The 26,510-nt window shown below is 43.0% G+C and overlaps 1 protein-coding gene across 2 annotated transcripts in view; it reads left to right on the top strand.

Moving 5' to 3' along the window:
- Adck1 (aarF domain containing kinase 1) overlaps positions 1–26,510 on the top strand; it is a 120,162-nt gene that overhangs the window by 29,707 nt on the left and 63,945 nt on the right. The gene's annotated exons all lie outside the window — the stretch shown is intronic.

The raw sequence follows: 26,510 nt of genomic DNA, 5'->3' as shown, positions 1-26,510 counted from the left end.
CTCTGACTTCCACAGTGATGGCAGAGCCTTGAACCACAAGTGTGGCCCTTTCCACGTGCAGGGCAGGGTCCTGGCAAGAGGGAACCGTGAGTCCAGAAGTCCTGGGGGCAGTGAGCTGGGCTTGTTCAGGCTCCTGAAAGGAGGCCATGGCGACAGAGCAGAGTGAACAACAGGGCACGTGGCACAAGACGAGAGAGGCTGGCACGGGCCGAGCGCAGCGTCTCCTGGGCCACAGTTGCAGGGTTGGGAACAGCGGGCTGGGATCTGCTGTCAGGTCTTTGGGAAAACAAAACCTCTATATGAAAAATTTCAAATGTAATTAAGAAGCACAGAGAATAGAAAATATGATGAACTCCTACCTGGCACTGAGACCTAGGTATGATGCCATAATTCTTTCTTTCATTTATTTATTATGGAAGAAGTTTAAAGTCGGTTGTGGAAATCACTGCATTTCACCTGTGATTTAAGAATACGTCAGTGATATTTTTCTAAGTAATCATAACATTATTATCACAATTAACAAAATGAACGAGAGTCCTTTGACTTCATCTAATTCCTGCATGTGGTCCGTTGTTCCCAAACGCTCTGCCCGTTCATCCGTCACCGTGCACCTGGACTTTGGGCCTATTCTGGCTCTTTCCAGGTAGAGAGGGGCCTCCTTGCCTGTACCTCTCAGGGATTTGTTTTCTGTCCCTGCCACCAGCCCCCAAGAGCACAAGGCAGAGAGGAAACGAAGAAGCCTCCTGTCCCATGTCCGGGCCTGTGGCCTGAGCAAGCCGGAGAGGGGAAGGAAGGGAATCAGGCTGTCGGGATAGTTTATGCTGCTCCTGGCCTTACATTTGTTTTTCTGGTCTGTAATTGCCATTCTAGAAATGCCCTCCCTCTGTCAGCCACAGAGCAACTGTTGAGAACAAATTAATTATGCATCTTCTCAGTGCGTGTGATTGAGGGGCAGATGGAGGGAAGGGTTCTCTCAGCTTTTCTGGCGACTGAGTTCCTAAATGGAGGCTTTCCAGCCCAGAGAGTACGTGTCCTGGGCTCCCGTGGGCATCGGGTTTGTCTGTGTGGGGGTAGGCTTGCCCACTGACAGGCAGAGTCAGAAGTTGCCAGTAATAATGTTATTAATCCCTTGAATTTGCAGCCCGTTTGCTGTTCGCCGAGGATGAGCACAGTCACATTAACTCATTTGTTGGGATTTCAGGGATGCTGGAACAACTTCTTTGCTTAATACCTCCCTCAATCATTGTTGATTGCTTGTAATTCCACCATTAGAGAGTAATTCCTTTGGCCTAGAACTCTGTTCCCTAGTAAAATGCGAGTAACCCTGACAACTGTTTAGCCTGTTTTATTTATTCAGTTTTCTCAGCCACCAGCAACTGCCCTTCCTAAATACCTCTCTCCTGCGACTTTCCGTTAGGGTGGACCTCTCTGAAACAGAATCTGTATTTAGAATCTGTCCCATTTCAAAGAACTCTAGAGTGGTTAACAGTGATTCAGCACAGTGGTTGTTAATCCTAGAAAGAGAGACAGGTGAAGAAACTCACCTGTCAGTGATCATAATTTCCTGTGCTACCACCATGAGAGAGTATTGTCCTTTTGGCAGACACGTGTTTAGTGCAGGGGAACCTGTGCCCTTTCATCCTATATGTCAGCAGCTTTGGCCTTCCATCCCCCCTCAGTTGGGTTCCCTTATAGAAACAAGGGGGAGGGCTGAGGATGTGGCTCAAGCGGTAGCGCGCCTGCCTGGCATGCGTGCGGCCTGGGTTCGATCCTCAGCACCTAAAAAATAAATATTAAAAATTCTCTCTTCTCTCTCTCTCTCCTCTCTCACTCTCTCTTTAAAAAATAAAAATTAAAAAAAAATAAATAAAAAAATAAAAATTGTTTACAGAAACAAGGGGGAGAGAGGACCCCAGGACCATGTTAAGAGTGGATCCAGTCTGACTGACTCAAATTGGGCCTTGGCCTAGTGTGTGGTTCATGGCGGGTGGGGAGAAAGTGGAGCTGACTGCGTAATGTCACAGTGTAACACAGTGTCCGTCCTGCGGCAGGAAGACCGGGACACGGGACAACAGTCCACTGGGAGTTGGGGCTAAAATTAAAAATTTGTCTTTAGAAGCCCAATTACAGAGTTATAGGTTTTCAGAGTCAGGATACATCTTAGAAACCATCTTAGCTTTGGGAAAACAAAGACGTTTTACCGGCCGTCTCTTGTCCGTAAGTAGTGGTTGTCCCAATGCAGGAGGGTGATAAGTGAGTCTTCATCTGGGCTCAGTGGGTGCATTTGGTGATTGATTAGTGATGTCTGATTTGTGCCATGGGTGTGGTGACCAGGGGGAGGCATGGATGCCACACACTTGCTACTCCTGATTTGTCCAACCTCTCTGTTTATAAATGAGTCAGCTGAAGTCCAGAAAGCCAAAATGATTTGTTCAGGACCAGACAAGTAGGGGCAGTAGTTGACAGACCTAGAATCCAGGTTCCTTGAGGCCTGAGCCAAAACCTTTTCTTCTGAGGTATGCAGGGATACCTGGGTATTAACCCCAGGGCCTTGAACGTGCTAAGCTCCACCTCATCCCTGAATTGTGCAGATATTCTTAGGAGCATTTCACTACAGTTAGAGACCATTGTGGTCTTGGAATTCAGCTGCCTGGGTTCTGATCCTAGCTCTGGCCACTAATTACCTGTGGGCCCTGTCCAGGTTATTTAACCTTTTTGGGCCAAAGCTTTTTCATCTGTAAAATAGCTGTTAATAGTTTTTCATGCTATATAGGGTGGTTATGAAATTAAATTAGATAATACATGTAAAAAATATTCCGGTTGGGGCCTACCACATAGTGAGTGCAGTAGTCCCTCCTTACCTATGGAGGATATGATGCAGGACTTCCAGTTTTCATGCCTGAAGCTAACGATAGTACTGGATTTTACAGATACCTGTTTTTTTCCTGTATAAATATACCAATGATGAACTTTATTGATTAGTACAACATTAACAACAATAGAACAATGTGTTGTAATAAAAGTTATGTGAATGTGGTGTTTCTTAAAATACTTTATTGCAGATCTAAGCAACCTCAGCACGCACTCTTTTCCTTTACTTATTAAGTCAAGAACTTTCACCTTTTCACTTAACAGAACTTAAGGATTTTTTTTTTCCATCTCTGAATTGCTAGTAGCATAGCTACTCTTTTACTTTAGAATCATTATTAAGTAAAATAAGGGTTATTTAAATACAAGCCTGATGTGACAGTTGATCTGATAACCAAGATGGCTACAAAGTGACTAGTGGGTGGGTAGTTTGTAAAGCATGGATCCAATGGACAGAGGAATGATTCACATCTGGGGCGTAATAGAGCAGAACAATGTGAAATGTCAGCACCCTATTCAGAATGGCATGCAGTCGAAGATGTGTACACTATTTATTTTAGAATTTTTTTTTTTCGGATCACATTTGACTGCATGCAGTAACTGAGACTACGAAAAACAAAACTGCAGATACAGAAGAACTACTGTGCTTAATCACTGTTAATTGCCGGTTAAAATGTTACTTTTCTATTGCATTGTCCTTTTAGATTCTTGCTGGAAACATACATAGACTCTTCCCATATTCGCTTTCTCTGCAAATTCTAAGTATCTTTTAGGATTTCCTTTAGAGGCACCTTCTTCTCTTCATTCCCTATGGAATGTTCTAGAGTCTTCTGGGTTTGAAGTACTTCTAGAATTTGCAATTTGGTGATGAAAAAAATCCCAGTATTTGGGTGATGAAATATGAGGTGGTGATGGATATGTTGATGCCTGTGGTCCTGGGGAGCATTTTGATCATAATCCACATTCCACAACCAGAGAGCCCTCCCCACCATTGTCTTGAATAAGTGGTGGATGGGGAGAGGGTGGAGGTAGACTTTCTGTCCTGCAGGAGCCAGCTTAATGCCCCGCCATGCCAGGTGGGACTTCTGGGACCATCATGGAAGATTGTTCCCCCTTTCCCACTGTGGCCAGTGTCTGGTCTCTTTCTAAACTGGCCTCCTTGGGTTGCACCATCTTCCGGCCTTGTCCATTTGCTGGAGCCCTCAGGCCTGCTGGGCTCCTTCCCTTCCTTCTCCCAGCAGTTTCCCATCTCAGGTTGTTTGTAGGACGACTGCTTTCCAGACCCCTGTATGTTCATGGATTTGTTCCTAATCTCAGTGTCATTGTTTGCTTACTGGAACAGATCCAGGGAGCTCAGACATGGCCAGGCCTGGGGTGGCTCAGTGTGTGGCCCAGGCTGGAAAACAGCTGAGGCTAGAGGGCCCCTAGCAGGTGCTGGGCACCTGGTTGCCTTTCTTCTAACTCAGGAGGGTGTTAAACAGTGTGGGCAGTTGGCAGAGTCTTGTAGAAAGGTAAAGGGTTTTGGAATTAGAAGACAATGACTGAAAATCTGAAATCTTGGACCTACTGTTTACTGGCTGAATCATCTTGGCAAGGCCCAGACTTTTTTGAGCTTCAGTTCCTGCATCTGTGTAATGGGGAAAATGACTGTACCTACCCTACCTCAAAGGCTCTTTCCTGGATCTGGGGAGGTGATGTGTGTGTGAAAGGCCATTGTAAAGGACTGTGCATTCACTATGAGGACCATTATTACAGAGCATGTGATGGACAAGATTTTGTTTCCCATGCAAGCAAGATTTATATCCTGTGTTGGTAGAGGGAATCAACAATTCAAAAATAGACTAATGATTATAGAGAATATGTGAAAATGATAAATCAAGGAACTATTGATTCTTGCATTGGACTGACAAGGCATTTGGTAATTTAAGTTTGATCCTCACTTTATTATATGAAATTATTGATTTGGGTGTTAGTAAAATATAGATGATAGGAAAATCATAATGCTTGAACATTCACAAACATTATTATTTATTAATAATTGCCGATCAATTTATATGAAGACTAGAGACTTTTGTTTTAAAGTTGCACTTTTATAAAGTGAATATCCTAAAAACTCCAGATCATATACATTAAAATGATTCGTGATGTATGAATTATATCTCAATGTAAAAATAAAAAATCATTAAGGCAATAGCTATATTATAAAAAATTAGGGATTTGAGAAAAAGTTAGTTTCATCAATCTGAATTATTATAATTTTAATATACTCTGTATTGACCTGTTCCTGTTATAATCAATAGTGTTCTATCAATAAAATGAAGTGTTTTACACATTTAATGTTATCTTTAGCAATTTTCCAAGTTATCAATTCTTCATCTAAATCGAGTACTTCACATGTGACTCTTCTATAACTTACATACCTAATTCATTTTCCCCACTTTTAGTTTCCATCTACACACACACACACACACACACACACACCCCTCCACACATAAATTAACTCTATGATGAGCATCTTTGTACATAGCTTTACCCCATCCCCATATCTTGGATTATTTACTTAGGGGAAATTTCTAAAGTGATATAGATCTGAATCAAAACATTGCTGAGTAAAATTGAAGAAAACTTAATAAATGGGGGAGATATACCATGTTCATGGATCAGAACACTCAATATTGTTAAGATGTCTGTTGTCGCTAAGTAAGTCTATATAGATTAATGACCATCCCCCCAAAATTCCAGTGGGCTTTTTTTCATTTTGAAGAAATTGACAAGCTAATTAAAAAATTTATAAGGAAATGCCAAAGGTACTAGAAAATGACACTAAAAAGAAGAGCATTGTTGGAGGACTAACAATGCCTGATTTTAAGACTTATCATAAAACTGTCATAATAAAGATAATATGATATTGACGTTAAGGTAGACAAACTGATCAGATCTGGACAAACTGAACAGAGCCAGAAATAGACTCACCCAAATATAGACAATTACTTTTTTACAAAGATGCAAAGGCAGTTCAGTGGAGAAGGATTCATTTGTTCAGCAATATAAAAAACTGAACTCTGATCCATGCCTCACATTCTCTGTATAAATTGGTTCCAAGTAAATCACACCCCCAAATGTGAAACCCAAGACTATTAAACTTCTAGAAGAAAGCAGGAGAAAATCATTGTGATTTGGGTTAAGCAAAGATTTCTTAGATGTAATACCAAAAACATGATGCAGAAAACAAGGAGAGGTAAAGTTTACTTTATAAAAATTAAAAACTTCATCTTTTTGAAAACTGTTGAGAGTGTCAACTGAAATAATGAACAGAGATTCTCTCAGGAATTCTTGAGTTTAATTGTGAGTGGGAGAGGATTATGTGTCTGGAATATGTGTGCTTATGGGGACCACAGACATATATATCCAAGGAGGTTAAGGCAGGAAGAAGCTTTCAGTGGGAAAAGAGAGAAGTGCAAATGCTTTGTTTTGAAGCAAAGACAGCATTGCGCACAAGGTTGTGTCTTAGGAGTTGACGTTAGTTCATTAGCAGAGACAAAGTTCAGGCACGTGTTCTTGTGCATCCTGCTGTCCATCATGTGCTTCATGTAGCAAGCTGCAGTTTGGAAAGCCCTTGGCAAAAGTTTCCATCACAGACATGTGGATATAAGAGCCCTTCAGAGAGAGTGCTTGTTTTTTTTTAAAAAATATAAATGTGTGTGTGTGTGTATTTTTATATATTTTTAGTTGTAGTTGGACACAATACCTTTATTTTATTTATTTTTATGTGGTGCTGAGGATCGAACCCAGGGTCTTGCACGTACTAAGCAAGCGTTCCCGCTGAGCCACATCCCCAGCCCCTAGGATGCCTGTTCTTATCACAGGCATTTATGCATGAGGGACCTCCTTCATAGGCTCCTGGCTTTATTTTTTTAATTAGGTTTTGATACAAGTGACTCCATTTTAGTTCTGACAAATGTCATCAGAGAAAGGAAAGATGTTTGCAAATCATAAATCTGGTAAAGTACTTGTTTATAGAATATGTAAAAACTCCTATAACCCAATAATAAAAAAACAAATAATCCATTACAAGGTGGACAAGATTTGAACAGAAATCTCACCAAAGAGGATATCGAAATGGCAGATAAGTGCATGAAAAGATGCTCAATGTTATTAGTCACTAGAAAATAGAAATTGAAGCCTTAATAAGATACCATTTCACCTATCAGAATGACTAAAATGAGAAAAAAGACTTATCTTACATACCAAGTATTGGGAGGATGAAGAGGCAATCTTATATTCTTTTGGAATATAAAATGGTACAACCACCTTGGAAAAAACTTGGCAAATTCTTTTTTTTTTAATCTTATTTTTTTGGTGGTTTTTTTTTTTTTTTTTGGTCTTTTTTGGAACTGGGGTTCGAACCCAGGGCTTTGCAAATGCAAGGCAGACATTTTGCCACTGAGCTACTTCCCAGCCCTTGGCAAATTCTTAAAAAATCAACCATGTATCTTCAGTTTGGGCATTGCCTTCCTAAGCATGTTTACCTACCAAAAAATGAAGCTTTTACGTGTATTTCAATCCTGGAAACAACCCACATGTCTAGCAACAGGTGAATGAATAAACAAATTGTGGTATATTCATACAGTAGAATACTACTCAGCAAGAAAATGGCAACATCATAGATGATTGAAATGGCAACAACATAGATGATTCTCAGCACAGTTATGTTGAGTGAAAAGACTGGACAAAACATGAGTATGGGCTGTGTGATTCCATTTATTTACAACTAAAAATTTGTGTGTTCTGATAAGGAGTAGGTCAGTGGTTGTCTAGAGATGAGGGGTATATGAAAGGATGGGGCTGGAATTACATAGGGATATGGGTAGCTTTTAGGAAGAGATGGATATGTTTACTATCTTGATTTTGGTGATGGTTTCACAGATACACACAAATGTGAAAATGTATCAGATTGTACATTTTAAATATGTGTAGTTTATTGAATTTATGCCAGAATACCTCAATGAGGTTGTTAAATAAACAATGATGGGAATGGATCATTCATTGGAAAAAGTAGCAGTCCATGAGTCCAAATTGATATCAATCAATCAATCAAAGTTTGATAGAGGGGGCTATTTACAAAATTTGGAAGTACTTCTCCGCAGAATACTTAATCATAAAGGGCAAAGAAGTAAATGTAAATGAAGTTGGGTAGATGACCATCTTAATGAAATGACTGTCTTAATGACGTGATCAAAGTTTTAGCATTGTGAGAAAGGAGACGGATCCAAATTGTGCACCACCTGATAGGATGTAAAGAGCACAGAGCCTTTGTTTACTTTGTTGGATTTGATTTATGAATTTTTTTTATTTTATTTTTTATTTTTTTAATTTTTTTTTCTTTTTTAAATTTTTATTGGTTGTTCACAACATTACAAAGCTCTTGACATATCATATTTCATACATTAGATTGAAGTGGGTTATGAACTCCCAATTTTACCCCAAATGCAGATTGCAGAATCACGTCGGTTACACATCCACAATTTTACATAATGCCCAATTAGTAATTATTGTATTCTGCTACCTTTCCTATCCCCTACTATCCCCCCTCCCCTCCCCTCCCATCTTCTCTCTCTACCCCATCTACTGTAATTCATTTCTCTTCTTGTTTATTTTCCCATTCCCCTCACAACCTCTTATATGTAATTTTGTATAGCAATGAGGGTCTCCCTTCATTTCCATGCAATTTCCCTTTTCTCTCCCTTTCCCTCCCATCTCATGTCTCTGTTTAATGTTAATCTTTTCTTCCTGCTCTTCCTCCCTCTCTGTTCATAGTTGCTCTCATTATATCAAAGACGACATTTGGTATTTGTTTTTTAGGGATTGACTAGCTTCACTAAGCATAATCTGCTCTAGTGCCATCCATTTCCCTGCAAATTCTATGATTTTGTCATTTTTTACTGCTGCATAGTACTCCATTGTGTATAGATGCCACATTTTTTTTATCCATTCATCTATTGAAGGGCATCTGGGTTGGTTCCACAGTCTAGCTATTGTGAATTGTGCTGCTATGAACATCGATGTGGCAGCATCCCTGTAGCATGCTCTTTTAAGGTCTTCAGGGAATAGTCCGAGAAGGGCAATAGCAGGGTCAAATGGTGGTTCCATTCCCAGCTTTCCCAGGAATCTCCAAACTGTTTTCCAAATTGGCCGCACCAATTTGCAGTCCCACCAGCAATGTACAAGAGTACCCTTTCTCCACATCCTCGCCAGGACTTGTTGTTTGACTTCATAGTGGCTGCCAATCTTACTGGAGTGAGATGGTATCTTAGGGTGGTTTTGATTTGCATTTCTCTGACTGCTAGAGATGGTGAGCATTTTTTCATGTACTTGTTGATTGATTGTATATCCTCCTCTGAGAAGTGTCTGTTCAGGTCCTTGGCCCATTTGTTGATTGGGTTATTTGTTATCTTATTGTCTAATTTTTTGAGTTCTTTGTATACTCTGGATATTAGGGCTCTATCTGAAGTGTGAGGAGTAAAAATTTGTTCCCAGGATGTAGGCTCCCTATTTACCTCTCTTATTGTTTCTCTTGCTGAGAAAAAACTTTTTAGTTTAAGTAAGTCCCATTTGTTGATTCTTGTTGTTAACTCTTGTGCTATGGGTGTCCTATTAAGGAATTTGGAGCCTGACCCCACAATATGTAGATCGGAGCCAACTTTTTCTTCTATCAGACGCAGAGTCTCTGATTTGATATCAAGCTCCTTGATCCATTTTGAGTTAACTTTTGTGCATGGCGAGAGAAGGAGATTCAGTTTCATTTTGTTGCATATGGATTTCCAGTTTTCCCAACACCATTTGTTGAAGATGCTATCCTTCCTCCATTGCATGCTTTTAGCCCCTTTATCAAATATAAGATAGTTGTAACTTTGTGGATTAGTCTCTGTGTCCTCTATTCTATACCATTGGTCCACCCGCCTGTTTTGGTACCAGTACCATGCTGTTTTTGTCACTATTGCTCTGTAATATAGTTTGAAATCTGGTATCGCTATACTGCCTGATTCACACTTCCTGCTTAGAATTGCTTTTGCTATTCTGGGTCTTTTATTTTTCCATATGAATTTCATGATTGCTTTTTCTATTTCTACAAGAAATGCCGTTGGGATTTTGATTGGCATTGCATTAAACCTATAGAGAACTTTTGGTAATATCGCCATTTTGATAATGTTAGTTCTGCCTATCCATGAACAGGGTATATTTTTCCATCTTCTAAGATCTTCTTCTACTTCTCTCTTTAGGGTTCTGTAGTTTTCATTGTATAAACTTTCACCTCTTTTGTTAGGTTGATTCCCAAGTATTTTATTTTTTTGGAGGATATTGTGAATGGAGTGTTTTTCCTCATTTCCATTTCAGAAGTTTTGTCGCTAATATACAGAAATGCGTTTGATTTATGCGTGTTGATTTTATATCCTGCCACTTTGCTGAATTCATTTATTAGTTCTAGTAGTTGTAGACCCTTTTGGGTTTTCTAGGTATAGAATCATGTCATCTGCAAATAGTGATAATTTAAGTTCTTCTTTTCCTATTTTTATGCCTTTAATTTCTTTCGTCTATCTAATTGCTCTGGCCAGTATTTCGAGAACTATATTGAATAGAAGTGGTGATAGAGGGCATCCCTGTCTTGTTCCAGATTTTAGAGGGAATGCCTTTAACTTTTGTCCATTCAGAATGATGCTAGCCTGAGGCTTAGCATAGATAGCTTTTACAATGTCAAGGTAAGTTCCTGTTATCCCTAGTTTTTCTAATGTTTTGAACATAAAGGGATGCTGTACTTTGTCGAATGCTTTCTCTGCATCTATCGAGATGATCATATGGTTCTTATCTTTAAGTCTATTGATGTGGTGAATAACATTTATTGATTTCCGTATATTGAACCATCCTTGCATCCCAGGGATGAATCCTACTTGATCATGGTGCACAATTTTTTTGATGTGTTTTTGTATTCGATTTGCCAGAATTTTATTGAGGATTTTTGCATCTAGGTTCATTAGAGATATTGGTCTGTAGTTTTCTTTCTTTGAGGTGTCTTTGTCTGGTTTTGGAATCAGGGTGATGTTGGCCTCATAGAATGAATTTGGAAGAGCTCCCTCTTTTTCTATTTCCTGAAATAACTTGAAAAGTATTGGTATTAATTCTTCTTTAAAGGTTTTGTAAAATTCCGCTGTATACCCATCCGGTCCTGGGCTTTTCTTGGTTGGTAGTCTTTTGATGGCTTCTTCAATTTCATCCATTGATATTGGTCTGTTCAAATTGTGTGTATCCTCCTGACTCAGTCTGGGCAAATCATAAGACTTAAGAAATTTATCGATGTCTTCACTATCTTCTATTTTATTGGAATATAGGTTTTCAAAATAATTTCTAATTGTCTTCTGTATTTCTGTAGCATCTGTTGTGATATTGCCTTTTTCATCCTGTATGTTAGTAATTTGAGTTCTCTGTCTTCTTCTCTTCGTTAGCATGGCTAAAGGTCAGTCGATCTTATTTATTTTTTCGAAGAACCAACTTTTAGTTTTGTTAATTTTTTCAATAGTTTCTTTTGTTTCAATTTCATTGATTTCTGCTCTGATTTTAATTATTTCTTGCCTTCTGCTACATTTGCTGTTGTTTTGCTCTTCCTTTTCTAGGGCTTTGAGATGAAGTGTGAGCTCATTTATTTGTTGGTTTTTTCTTTTTTTGAGGTATGACCTCCAGGCGATGAATTTTCCTCTTAAAACTGCTTTCATTGTGTCCCATAGATTCCGATATGTTGTGTCTGTAGTTTCATTTATCTCTAAGAATTTTTTGATTTCCTCCTTTATGTCTTCTGTAACCCATTGATCATTCAGTAACATATTGTTCATTTTCCATGTGACGTAGGATTTTTCCTTCCTTCTTTTATCATTGATTTCCAGTTTCATTCCATTATGATCAGATAAAATGCATGGTATTATCTCCACCCCTTTATATTTACTGAGGGTTGCCCTATGGCATAATATATGGTCTATTTTTGAGAAGGATCCATGTGCTGCTGAGAAAAAAGTATATCCACTTGATGATGGTTGATATATTCTATATATGTCAGTTAAGTCTAGGTTATTGATTGTGGTATTGAGTTCTATAGTTTCTTTATTCAACTTTTGTTTGGAGGATCTGTCCATTGGTGAGAGAGGTGTGTTGAAGTCACCCATAATTATTGTGTTGTGGTCTATTTGATTCTTGAACTTGAGGAGTATTTATGAATGCTGCGGCGCCATTATTTGGTGCATAGATATTTATAATTGTTATGTCTTGTTGGTGAATGGTTCCTTTTAACAGTATATAATGTCCTTCTTTATCCCTTTTGATTAACTTAGTCTTGAAGTCGATTTTATTCGATATGAGGATGGCCACCCCTGCTTGCTTACGAGGACCGTGTGCGTGGTATATTTTTTCCCATCCTTTCACCTTCAGCCTGTGTATGTCTTTTCCAATCAGATGTGTCTCCTGGAGGCAGCATATTGTTGGATTTGTTTTTTTAATCCATGATACCAGCCTATGTCGCTTTATTGGAGAGTTTAAGCCATTAACATTCAGAGTTACTATTGATATATGGTTTGTACTTCCAACCATGTTTGATTATTTATCCTTTTTAAAAAAAATTTAGTTTGTTTCTCCATGATTATCTTTCCCCTCGCCCTCTGTCTTTACCGAGGCTCTTCCCTCTGATGGTTTTGGTTATTGTTTTTCATTTCTTCCTCGTGTAGTGTTTTGCTCAAAATGCTTTGCAGTGCTGGTTTTCTGGCTGCATATTCTTTTAACTTTTGTTTATCATGAAAGATTTTTATTTCGTTGTCATACCTGAAGCTTAATTTTGCTGGATACAGAATTCTTGGTTGGCATCCATTGTATTTCAGTGTTTGAAAAACATTGTTCCATGACCTTCTTGCTTTCAGCGTCCGTGATGAAAAATCCATTGTTAACCTTATTGGTTTACCCCTGAATGTAATCTGCCTCCTTTCTCTTGTAGCTTTTAATATTTTCTCTTTGTTCTGTATATTGGATATCTTCATAACAATGTGTCTTGGCGTTGGTCTACTGTGATTTTGTGTGCTCGGTGTCCTGTATGCATATTCAATTTGTATATCTGTTTCCTTTTTTATTTCTGGAAAGTTTTCAGTAATTATTTCATTCAGCAGGTTTCTCATTCCCTTGGTTTGAATCTCTGTACCTTCTTCTATCCCGATGACTCGTAAGTTTGGTTTTTTTATGTTATCCCATAACTCTTGGATGTTTTTCTCGTGATTTTTTACCAGCCTTTCTGAGTTGGCTAGACTCTTTTCAAGATGATATATTTTGTCTTCATTATCTGACGTTCTGGCTTCTACTTGATCCATTCTGTTAGTGATACTCTCAATTGAGTTTTTAATTTGGTTTATCGTTTCCTTCATTTCTAGAATTACTGTTTGATTATTTTTTATAATCTCTATCTCCTGATAAAGATGCTTAACTTCTTCTTTTATCTGTTTATGTAACTCATTCTCAATGTGTTCTTTCGCTGCTTGAATTTGCTGTCTCGTATCCTCTTTAAGGTTCCATTCCATCTGTCTAAGGTGTTCCATGAGTTCTTTATATGACCATTTTTCTGATGACTCTAGGTCCTCCTGAATATTTAGGCTGTCCTGCATTGTTTGTACTCCTTTTCTTCCTTGCTTTTTGAAGCTGCTCATGTTACTTCTTGTTCTGTTTGACTGCTGAGTTACTGTTTACTCCTATAAATTTATTTGATGCTTGGGAGGAAAGGTATTAGAAGGGAAGGGAAGAAGTCACTAAAGAGAATGAGATTAAGCAGGTAGAATTCAAGGAAGGGGGGATAAGATAATTGAAAAGAAATGAAAAGACAAAAGAAGAAAATGAATAGGAAATAAAAAAAGAAAAAAAAATTAAAAAAAAAATTTAAAAAAATTAAAATTAAACTTGGAAGAAAAAAATTTTAAAAAAATTTAAAAAAAACAAGAAAGAAAAATGAAAATGAAAGAAAAACCCAAATCAAAATAAAAAAATAAAAAAATTAAAAAAAAGAGAAAAGAAAAAAGAAAAAAAATACTAATAAATGCAGTCTTAGAGTTTGATTAACTTCTCTTCCAGTAGGTGGCGCTGTGCCCACCAGGCCAAGTTTCTCCTGTCAATACGCGGGAACCAATCACTGTGCAGCAGCTCCTCCTCCCAGACTGGGCGAGTCTCCAATCCTGAGTGCCTACGACCTCCTCTTGTGTCTAGTCGCTTCCCCACTTTTCCTCTAGCCAGGCCCCTCTCACGGGTGCCGCTCACCACAATACTGGGTACACGCCAGGTCTGCTGCTCCCGGGAGCCCTGTTGTCATGAATGACTGGGCACACTCTCCCTGTTTGCCATTCCCTCAGACCCTAAGTTTGTAGAGCTTGGGGCTGAGAATCCTCAGCGAATTTTACTGCCCCTCCGGTAGCCATGCCCCCAGTATCTGGTGCAAGAGACCTCAGCTGTCAGCTCTAGTGGGAGTGGTAGTTCCGCGCCGAGGGTCCCGCTCCACCTCTAATTCCCTCGGTCTGGCTACCGCGCTCACGGGAGAGCTGGGAGGGGCCCTTACGGGAGAGCTGGGAGGGGCCCTTAAGGTTTCCCCGATGTGTGGAGAGGGAAGGCTAGGGGATTACACACCTGTAGCCGCAGGATTCAATGAAGTTATCTCCTCCGCCGAAGTCTGATGACGTCAGTTCTCTGCCATGGTGGTATCTCTTGCAAATGGCGACAGTTTGTTTCCCTTTGCCGGGTGACCAATGCAACGGGTGGGTCCTGTCTGTCTCTCCCAAGCCCCGTTTCAAACCTGTGGCTGCTACCTATGAAGGCTCGGTAGGCATTTACCTCCGTAGGATCAGAAGGGCCGACCAGTTGTTTCAGCCGGAGGGATCAGTGCTGAGTCGCAGCTGTTTGTCTGTGGGAAGCAGGCGAACGGGAGCTTGAATTCAGCCGATCTGGGCTCGGTGTGTGTTCTGAGAGGCCCAGACTGTTCGCCCCAGATCCACGTCAGCTCAGCATTGCCTAGTGATCCTGAGCAAACAGATTTAGGCTGTTTACGACTCCCTATGCCTGCACAGCTGAAGAGGTCAGAGACTTGATCTCTCCGCGCCCGCCGCCATGTTCCTTGTTAAGATTTATGAATTTTTAAAAAGATTTCTGCATCTGTGTTCACAGTGGACGTTGACCTGTAGCTTGTATCCTCTTGTCTGTCTGGTTTTGACATCAGGGGAACAAAGGTTTCAGAATGAGTTGGGAAATAGACTGTCTTCAGTTTTCTCTCTTGTTTTATACTTCATTGATTCTGTCCTTTATCATTTCTCCCTTTTCTGGATTACTCTGGGCTTAATTTGCTCTCTTCTTATTGGTTTCTTATGGTGGACGCTGAGGCCTTTGTCTCCTTTGTTGGTTTATGAGTTACAGTTTTTCCATTATTTTAATGACTGCTTTAGTTGCAGTGTACATCTTTAATTTGTCACAGTCTACATTCAAATGATATTCTGCCACTTCAAAGACTATAAGAACCTTATGAGTATACGTCCATGTCTCTTCCTAAACTTTATATAATTGGTACAATACATTTTGCTTTAACATGTTATGAACTCCACATTGTTTAAGCAGCCACTTCTCTTTTAAAGAGACAGAAAATGTATAAAATAAAATTTTTATGTATTTACCTGTTAAGTTGCCACTTCTGGCCTCTTTATTCCTGTATGTGGATCCGTATTTCCATCTGGTATCATTTTCCTTTTGCTTGATGGCAGTCTTTCGATATTTCTTACAGTGCAGGGAAATAGTCTTATCACCTTTCACTGTCTGAGAAAAACTTTTATTTTACCTTAGTTTTTGAAAGATGTTTTCAGAGTGTAGAGAATCCTGGGTTTTTCCCACCCAGGGGAAGTTAACCACTGAGCCCCATCCCCAGCACTTTTGATATATATATATATATTTATTTTGGAGACAGGTCTCATTGAGTTGTAAGGCTGGCTTTGAACGTGAGATCCTCCTGCCTCAGCCTCCTGACCCACTGGATTACAGGTGTGAGCCACCACACCTGGCTAGGGTTTTCTTTCCGTGCTTTCACAGGTGTTGATCTGCTTACTTACACTTGTATTGTTTCCAGTGAAAAAATCTACTGTCCTTCTTAACTTTGTTCCTCTTTTTTCTCTGGATGCTTTTAAGATTTTTCTTTATGACTGGTTTTGAACAAGTTATTTACGTAGGTTCCTGTTGTGATTAGGATAGGAGGAGTTTCACCCCTTCCCCCAGGCTCCTGTTAATGCAGGAATATTCAGAGATGAAATGATTGGATTATGAGAGCCATAACCTAATCAGTTCATCCTAATTTGAATGAACTGACTGGGGGGTATCTGTGGGCAGTTGGGGTGCTGCTAGAGAAGGTGGGTCTCTGGGCTGAGCCTTGGAAGGCTGCTGCTTTCCTGCAGGCCCTTCTCCCTTGCTCTCTCTGTTTTCTGGCTGCTCTAAGGAGAGCAACTCCTCTCCCCCTGACCCTCCCCCTATGACATGCTACCTCACCTTGGGCCCAGAGCCATGGAGTCAGCCAGTCACGGACTGAACTTCTGAAACCATGACCCCAAATATGGTTTTTTTCTCCTCTAACTTGTTCTTATCATGTATTTTGGTCACAGTGATGAAAAAAAAAACTAACTAAAACTGTTCCTTTGTGGTTTTGATGCTTGGGGCTTGTTAAGATTCTTGGATCCATTGATTTATAGATTTTTAAAAAATCAACTTTGAAAACATTTCAGCCAGTGCTTCTTTACATGTTGTTTTCTCCTTCCTCTCCCGTCTTTGGGGACTCCAGCTACAAGTGTACTAGGTTGCTGGAATTTGTCCCACAGCTCACAGTGTTCTTTTCATTAAAAATTATTTTACCCTGTGTGTTTCATTTTGAATAGTTTCTATTGCTAGGTATTCAAGTTTACTAACCTTTTTTTTTTTCTGCAATGTCTGGTTTGCCATTAATCATACCTGTGTATTTTTTTTTTTTTTAAATCAGACACATTAAACTTTTCATATCCAGAAGTTTCATTGGGAGCTCTTGCTTGCTCTCTCATCATCCACATCTCTATTTAATTCTTAAACATACAAAACACAGCTATTAATACCTGCTTTAATGTTATTTTCTGCCAATTTTAATATCAGTTTCACATCTGGGTTGATTTTGATTCCTTTTTTTTTCTTTTCATTATGTGTCATATTTCCCTGCATATCTGATAAATTCTTAATTAGATACCAGATATTATGCTTTTATCTTTTGGGGTGTTAGATACTTTTGTATTCTTATACATATTCTTTTTTAAAAAAATATTTATTTTTTAGTTGTAGATGGATGCAATACCATTATTTTATTATTTATCTTTATGTGGTGCTGAGGATTGAACCCAGGGCCTCACACATGCTAGGCAAGCGCTGTACACTGAGCCACAACCCCAGCCCTCTTAGACATATTCTTGAGGTTTGTTCTGGGACACAGTTAAGTTACTTGGAGATAGTTTTTTTTTTTTTTTTTTTTAATTCCAAGTCTTCCTTTTGCTATTTGTTAAATGGGAATGGAACAGTTTTTAGGATACTTCCCACTACTGAGCAAGGCCTTCCTGGCTATGATAACAAGTGCCCCATGCATTATGTGGCTTTTCCAGTGTGGCTGGTGGAAGCAGTCCCTGTGTGAGTGGGGGATGCTGTTAACCTGAATCTTTTTGGGTTGTTCTTTCCCCGGACTCAGGCAGATTTTGCAGGTGCTCAGCTGCGTACCTGCAAAGATCTGCAAAGATCTCTGCAGATCTTCTGACCCGTGAGCTCTTCCATGGCTTGGCTCCATCTCCTCAGCTCAGGGAGCCTGGCTTCCTCCCAGCATCATGGGCGGAAGCTGAGCAGCCACTGGGGCCACCGTAGGGTGCACTGTGTTTCTCCCCCATCTCTTAGGAGTACTGCTCTTCCTTGCCTGATGTCCAGTGCCTTGGAAAGTATTGGTTTATGTTTCTTGTCCAGTTTCCACATAGTTCCAGATGGGAAGGTAATAGGAGTCCTCATTTTGGGAGAGAAGTCAAGGATGACATCAAGATTTATGATGAGAGGCCCTCCCCTCCCAGGGTTAACTAATTCCTAGAGATAAGGTCAGCTTTCCTGGAGGTGTGCCTTTCATGTGCAAACCAACCCACCCAAAGCCCCATTCCCCAGCTACCTTCTCTACTGTACTCTCCTGCTCTCTGGCCCCGATCCGATCCCCAGCCCTAATTGCCCCAGGCCAGGAACCAGCCAAGTAGGGAGAGCTCCTGTGCCCCAGAGCATGTGGAAATGATGCACACTAACCAGTCTTACACCACTCGTCCTGCCTCACCCATTCCTGCCCACAGAACCCACAGCAGGAGGCTCCCTCTGCCCCCGACTGACCCCGGTGCTTTTCCCATAAGGCCTGCCATGCTTCTGCTTCTAGGCATTTGTGACCAAAATCTTGTTCCTTCATGACAATCGTCTCCATGTTTGTACATCTTACTGTACCCGGTGAAAAACAATTTCTAGGTTCCCTTACAATTAGTGTAGATGTAAGGAAAGAACTGAACAAAAGAAATAAAGAGATAGGAGCTTAACAGTAAAATAGGTTTCTTTGGGACAAACCTATGCAGGGGCTCCCGGCAGAGGTTGGAACCTGTCTTCCACTGAGGGAAGTTAACAGGGAGTGACGGAGTGGGGGGATTTTTGCGGTTAGGCTGTTGCTAGGGGCTTGTCAGGGAAGAGTCCTTGTGGTGGTCACCATCATTCTGTGGTGGTCACTGTTCCATGTCAAACAAGGTATTTCTCAGGGTTTCAGTCCCAGATAAGAATTTCCTTTCTGGTGTAATGATGGAGTATGGTCTGGGGTCTAGGTCAGGCTGAATCAGAGTGACCATGGGGTGACAGTTCTGAGAAGGAGGATGTGTTTCAAAATGGCGCTGCCTGTGTCAGATTCTCCCTAGTGGTAGGGGAAATGCCTGCTCTGGCCATGTGGAGTGCCTGCATTACCTTACCCTGCTTAATCTTCCCAGCAACCCCATGAGGTAGGTACTGTTGTTATCTTCCTTTTTTAGATTATGGGGGAGAGCAGGCTCCATAAGTTGCCCAAGGTCAGCAGCTCCTAAGTGGTGAAGTGGAATGTAGACTGAGCCACTCTGGGTCCCCGAGTTCTTAACCACAGAACAGTCCCGTGCAGTCCGAGTGGGCGTTAACCTGGGGCCAAACTCCTCAAAACTTTTATAAATGGTACCTTGTTTCTTTGCTCTAAGACACGATGAATTTTACTTGGTTGTCTCTTTTAGATAGTTCTTTGTCACTATGACCAAAGTACCCGACAAGAACCATTTGGAGAAGTTGATGTGGGGCTTGTGGGTTCAGAGGTCTCCATCCACAGATGGCCAACTCCACTGCTCTGGGCCCAAGGTGAGGGGGAAGGGCCCAGGGCATGGAAGCTGCCCAGCTCCAGGCAGGGTGGGGTGGGGGAGGAGGGGGTCAGGAAGCAGAGGCAGGGGAAGGCCCTTGGGGTGGATGAACCCTTTGAGGGCATATCCCCAGTGACCCACTTCTTCTAGCCACACCCCACCTGCCTACAGTTACCACGGATCTGTCCATTCAAATTAGGATGGACTGATTAGGTCACAGCTCTCATCCCATCATGTCACCTCTGAATACTCCTGCATCCACAGGAGCCTGTGGAGGACACCTTACATCTAAACCATAACAATGCCTAAGGGACAACTGAGAGCAAGGAGTAACCGCCATCAAAGATCCTGGGGGATGGGGGAGGAGTCATGATTCCTCTTCTCAGGATGGAACACACTCAGGGACCCTGGTGTCCTCCCAGAGAAGGGCGGTGCTGCTGGACCCCTCTCAGTCGGCGTGGCAGAGTCTTGTACAAACCCCCCCCCCCCAACCAACCAACCAACCAACTGCCGAGCAGGACTTTTCCATTCCTAGAAGATGCCAAAGAAGGGATGGATTAAAAAAAAATCCTTCCTCATTATCAACATACATTAGTTATAAGAAATTTGGAAAGTACATAAAAATCAAGAAGAAAAAGGAATAGATTCGCAGCCCAGAGATGCTGCCGTTAATATTCCAGTCCTTTGAGACTTGAGTATTTGACTAAAAGAATTCATTAAAGGTCTGTTTGGGATTTGTTTCCTTTCACCATTTCCCTTTTCCTTCCCATTGGTGAGGGACACACATGTGGTGTGTGTGTGTGTGTATGTGTGTGTGTCTATTTTCTGTCTCCCAACCCCCCTGAGGCCGACTGGAGATATTGCCCAGTCTGACGAGGAGCCCCGTGGATCCAGTCTGACGTTGGTACCTTTCTGCCAAATTTGGGGGCTGGGACCCCTGCTCACAGGAATTCAGACATGAGGAAAGAGTTTTCTTCCTTAGGCTGTGGCTGTATCTGGCCAAATCAATAACTAATCAGCACTGAGTTAATCTTATTAGTTATTCATTGTCCCCCTCTCAAACCACAAACCAAGCTGGTGAGGACAATGCTTTAATTAATATGAGGCAGATAAAATTCACTGCAGCAAGGTTATTGGTAATGAGATAATCATAAAGCCAGTTATTGAGCTTGGAGTGGAAAGGAGGTTGGAGCCCGGGCAGGGGGACTTGCCGGTGGTTTCTGGGATATTGTGACAGGATGGGTGTGGGGGCTGTCAGTGAGGGTGTGCTGCCATGACACACCCAGATGCTGGGTAGAGGCAGCCCTGGAATCCAGGGAACAAATGGGTGGCTGGTGTCAGGGTGGCAGACAAAGTAGAAAGATCTTTGTGGACGAGAACCTCAAGTCTGTATGTTTAAATTAATGCTCTGTTGTTATTTGCGTTTCTTTTGCAATTGAGATGACAGTCCATAAAATTAGCTGTTGTTTCTGTTTATTAGATTGTGGTCCCGACTTGTTATACCCAATCAAGTGAGGCACAGAGAGTGGATGGGCCTGGAGGGTTTTTTTGTTTTTAAATTTCATTTTTCTGGGAAGCTTGATCCCTTCCCTTTTCTCTTTCCATTCATTTATTAAGCACTGACTATTTGCTGGGCCCTGCACGTGCACTGGGTTTTTTTATGCATTACTTCAATGAACCATCATGATGAAAAGCATAATTATTTTCCTTCTCTTCCTCATGAGGAAGCCAAGGTTCCAGAGTTCATTAACTTTGACAAGTAACTTTGACAAGTAACTATCAAAATAGGATTTGAATCCAAGTTTTTCTGATTCCAGAGCCAATGCTTTTAACCATTATATGATTCCTCCTCCTTTGACTTAAGACCACCTGCAGCTTACATTGGCCTTTCAAATGGTGTGCACTTGTTTTGGTGCCACGGCCTCCCCGTGCCTAGCCTGGTGACCATCCAACGTATATCACACATTGGGAGTGATGGGCAGCTGCCTTTTGCTGCCTGCTCTTGTAATTTTGGTTTTATGGGGGTGTGTCAGTCTCATTGTCAACTCCTGTCCTGTGAAGACCAGGGCTGTATTTCTTCTCAGCTCCCAACAATGCCTGGTACAAGAGAAATTTCATGAATGCTTGTTCCCTGGCACATGGTACCTGGTACACAGGGCCCCATCTCGGACAGATCAAAGTTTGGGCATAGCGTGTGTTTTAGTTAGCTTTGTGTTGCTGTGACCAAAATACCTGACAAGAACAACTTGGAGGAGGAAAAGTTTATTTGGGGCTCACAGTTTCAGAGGTCTCAGTCCATAGACAGCCTACCCAATTGCCCTGACCCCAGGATGAGGCAGTGCAACATGGGGGAAGGGCTCAGTGGAGGAAAGCTGTTCAGTTCATGGTGTTCAGGAAGCCGAGGAGAGGGTGGGAGGGGCTGCAGGGAAGAACACCCTTCCAGGACACTGTCCCAGTGACCCACCTGCTTCAGCCATGCCCCTCATCCTAGAGTTACCACCCAGCCAGCCTGTTCAGAGCAGGATGGACCGATTAGGTCACGGCTCTCAATATCCAATCATTGACCTCTGACCATTCCTGTATTAACAGAAGCTTTCGGAGGACCCCCCATATCCAAACCAGAATACTGTAGCTTCATCATGTGGGATTTGGGGGCTGTCACTGAACTTTGACATTGTTTCTTCATCTTTAAAGACACATCCTAAGATCTTTGTTACAGAGATAGTGGAAAGATTTAAAAACAAAAGCCACCACCACCCCTTATGTCTGAGTGTTTACTGTAGGCCGGGAAGCCATGTAGCTGGGGCAACTGTACTGGACAGTAGAGATGTAGAACCTCTCCGTCACTGCAACAAGTTCTGTTGGATAGTGCGTTAGAAACCAACTCTCATTTATCTGCCTGTCCCTCATGGTACTTATGCCTTGTGTGTGGTCAAGGGTGTGTGTGGTGAGGACTAGATTTGAGTGGGGTGCCCAGTTCAGGAGATTCTGGATGCTTTGTTCTTTCCCTCAAGCACACGGGCATGGTTGGGGATAGGATCCTGGAAAGAGAGAAATGTGAGATTCCTGTGTATACTCCCAGCTGCCCGTGAACACTGAGAAAGGGAGTCTGCACTAAGTCAGTACCTTCCTGAACATCTGCATGGGCCTGGCTTCTGATCCTGAAGAACAGTGGGAACTGGAGCAGGAAAGGCACCCTGGAGAGCAGAGTTTCTGCTATGTTATTCAGCATTGGGATCTTTTGGCCTTAAAATAATATTTTCAGTTTTTGGTGAGTGGCAATGTTCCTCAGTTCCGTGTGTGTGTGTGTGTGTGTGTGTGTGTGTGTGTGTGTGTTAGAAGCAGGTCAGAGGTAACTTTGATGGGAATGTGGGGTGTAATTTGTAGTAGTGCTAACTCAGTTTCATGGATGATGGTTTTGTGAACATTTGAACCACTGTCCCCTGTCTGTTAATGGCACCTGCACAGCTAACCCTGAGCATGCAGTGTATACAGCAGACACACTTGGCCCAAGAGCTGATGTGCCAGGTAACTGATGAGCCAGAGGTGGACCACCTTCTTGGGCTTGGGTGACCAGGAAGGGCTCCCTGCATGGTCTTAAAGGTGATCATCACTTTGTGCCAAGAGGCACCCCACCTAGCACTGGCTCATGTCACAGATGACAGGCAGTAGAGCCCCGATTCAGCTTGCTTTTGGGCAGACTGGGCAGGGTGAGTCCTGTGCTGTCCGAGGGCTGTCAGAGCCAGGGACAAATGTAGATGTGAGTCCAGCCTAAAGAAAACAGTGGAGCAGGGTTATCCGCCCCCCACCCCCTCACAGAGCAACATACAATCATGCACATGTAGCAACATGCACACAACACACGGGCAGTACCCTCTGCACACGCACCCACACAGCAACACACACATGCATAATTGTGCCTTTGCATCTGTTGTTCTAGCTGAAGTGTTTTCCCTTTTCAACTTCATCTATTCAATTCACTTTCAGAGGCCAACTCTGTATCAGCCAGGGCCCAGCCATACCATAATTTGAATAGGAAAAATTGAATATAAAGAATTATTAACTAGTAAAAGGTGGTCAAGTCCTGCAAGGGGTAGAAGGAGACTCTGCCGGTGCAGACGTGGCAGGCACCCAAAGCTGCTCCTTCTGGGGCCAGGGGACTGTGAGCCTATATGAACCAAGGGCTCAGCAGAGCTCCTTCCACCCTTGAGGCTGGGAGCTGGCCCATGGAGCAGGCAGGGCTGCTCTGGGACGCTAGCGGTGGGCTGTGGTGCAGGCCTGAGCCAGAGTGGGCCCATGGCAGTAGCCCACTGGGTGGCAGAGAGATTTATGGGAGGGGGTGGGCTGAGCTCATCTGTAGGGGTGGCCAGGACACTCAATGGGGGGTGGGCCTGAATTCCATGGAAGTGGACCATGGGTAGTGGAGGAGTGGGCTGCAGCGAATCTGAGGCCCTGGAGTGGGCGCTGTCCCTGCTGGATGCCTGTCTCTGCTGGAGTAGCACACTGGAACCAGTAAGGGGACCTCTGTGCCTGCTATGGTCTCACAGTGTCCCCAGGATCCCTGAATGACACAGGCTGATATCATCAAGTCATCTGACAAAGGAAAAATGACCCAGGGTTCAGCTTCAGTATCTCAGCAAAGAAGAGTAGATTCAGAGCCAAGAGGCAGGACAGGCAGGACCCGTGCTTGGGAGTCAATGATTCTCTGACTCGATGATCATACAAAAGCGATATGTCTTCAGTGGAAACCATACTTGGAATTTTGACCTCCCTGGACTAGAGGTGATGTCATGATACTCCCTCTGGATTCTGGTGGTGGCAGTGAGCTGCATCACCCCGTCAGCTAGGAGATCTCAGGGTCACCACCCTGCTCTATGATGCCCTGTGGCTAAGCTGTGATGTTCCATAGTCAGGGGCATCAAATGCATCTTTGACTTCTCATTGGTTGATCAGACCCCATCCGAAGTCAAGAAGCATCTGTCCATAACCAGCACCTGCCTCGCCCCATGTCACCCCTTCCCGTGAACCTGAGTGTCTGCTCATAGCCCCTTTGTTTCTTTCATCTGTGATTTCCCAGCTTGTCCTGAACTCTCTCTAATACCTGCTGCTTTGTGGTGTTCTCTGTTGTGTGAGTGGCCCTCTGGGTGTCCCCAGAGAGCTGAGGGCAGGGTCTGGACCTGCAGTAAGTCTCCCTGAGTGTGTGGCAGTGGATGTCTTTCCTGGGAGGGGAGGAGAGCTGGATGTGACCTCACCCCCTTCCTAGCCTCTGTTCCCTTTGGGTGTGCTAACTGCCCAGCTGACCCCCAGAACAGCTAGCTATGGGGTTTAGTGTGCCTCTGGGGGTGAGTGGCACGCTGGGCAGTGTTGCTGGGAAGCGGCTGGAGGACCTGGCTCTGGTGGCTCTGGATGGAGAGGTGTGCCCGCCTTTCTGGCTCTTCCTGTTCTGCCATTGGTTGTGCATTTTCTCCTCTGCTGGGTTAAAGTCAGAGGCCAACTATTTCAGCTGCAGAAAGTTGTCCACTGAGGCCTGAACCTTTGTACTAGCTGCCTGGTGATGGCTGGCTGCGGGTTGACCATGGCCTTTGTCATCTCCTTACTACTACAGCTTGAGTGTGGCTTTGGCCTGCCATGGCCCCGACTCTACCCAGCTCCACATGACCTTCTGCCGTCCGACACTGGGTTTGTCCCCAGTCTCCAGTTCTTAAGACAGTGTCCCTCGACCCTTCGGCTCTTCTAGGGATGCTCATGCTCTTATTCTCTCAATTAGAGTTAATTTCCTCTCTTCCTTCTGCCAAGAAAAAGGGACTCTCCCTGGTGCAGCTTGAACTGCGTGTCCTTATCAGGGCTGGAGGGCTGTGCCCAGAGGGACCAAGCTGTGTGTACTCAGGGTTGGCCGATAATGGGTTGGAGCAGGATGCAGAGGTGTCCAGCAGAGCTAGAAGTAGACCTGCCCCTGAGGGCCTAAGGACGGCTGCTGAAGCCTGGAGTCTGCTGTGGGGTGGGTGGGCTGGGTGTCCCTGCTGACAGGGATGAGGGTACTCAGGGCTTAGTGTTCTCAGTTTCTAAAGTAGTCGTTTCCTGTGTGGTTCACTTGGCAACTAATTACATAGGACTTTTGAACATTTTCTCCATCTTTGTTATCAGTTGTTATTTAAGTCTGGTTTTAGTGCCTTCTGAGAGTGTAAGTTCATGCTCGATGTTGATGCTCTCTTGACTTTGTTGGTGCAAGCAGGGTACCGGGTCCCCCTGGGATGCTGGGATCCCTTGTCTTCTGTGTGAACCCAGGGCCCCATCCTGCCCAGAGGCTGTGATTCTGCAATGCAGGACCCTCATGGTTCCCAAACCCTCAGCTGGTCTGGAGTGATGACTGGGATGCACAGCCTGGGGTAGATGAGAATCAGGATGTAAGCTAGGGCCCTGCATCCTGGACAGTGTGTCCTACAGCCTATGTCATATGCCTCATGCCCCCAACACTGTCATTCCCCCAGGAAAGAGGAGTCCCTGCCAAAGTTCGCTACATTAAACAAGCTCCAGATTTGGAGTGTGTTATAGTCTTTCCTTTGACATTTATTCTCATTTTATAAATAAGGCAATTGAGTTTCTCATCTTAAAAGATACCAACACTGCCTTCCAAAGCTGTCTTAAGAGATAGGATGTATTTGACCATCCACTGTAGAGACCCAAACAAACATGAAGTATTATTAGTGTGTCTGAGGGCTAGGTGGCAAATACATGAACTTGGCACACCCTAGAGTGAGCCATTAGTAGACTAGCCTTGAACAAGGATATGGTTCAGTGGAGGAGAGCTCACCTAGCATGTCTGAGGCCCTGGGTTCCATCTCAGCATCTCGCCTCCCCAAAGCCAAACAGAAAAGCCCCAGAAAGCCTTGAACACTGATTTCTAGGGAGTGTGACTCAGACCAGGCCAGTTTTGATGGAGAGCAGATTGGCAGCTTAAGGCCATGTGCAAAGGCGGGCCCTAGTATGAGATTGGAATGGACTCTGTGGGTACCAGGAGGCTGAAGGAGGACCTTGAAGGTGTGTGCACGGGCCGCACCTTAGGCACTGGGACTGAGGGAAGGTGTTCAGGCACAGTGGGCAGGGGAGGGGAATGATGTTTAGAACAGCCTGCACTCATGCCTCTCTGTCCCCGGCGTC

The sequence above is a fragment of the Urocitellus parryii genome, chromosome 6 (assembly GCF_045843805.1).
Source record: "Urocitellus parryii isolate mUroPar1 chromosome 6, mUroPar1.hap1, whole genome shotgun sequence".
Classification (NCBI taxonomy): domain Eukaryota; kingdom Metazoa; phylum Chordata; class Mammalia; order Rodentia; family Sciuridae; genus Urocitellus; species Urocitellus parryii.
The sequence above is the reverse complement of the archived record's forward strand: the minus strand, read 5'-3'. Positions and strand labels throughout refer to the sequence as shown.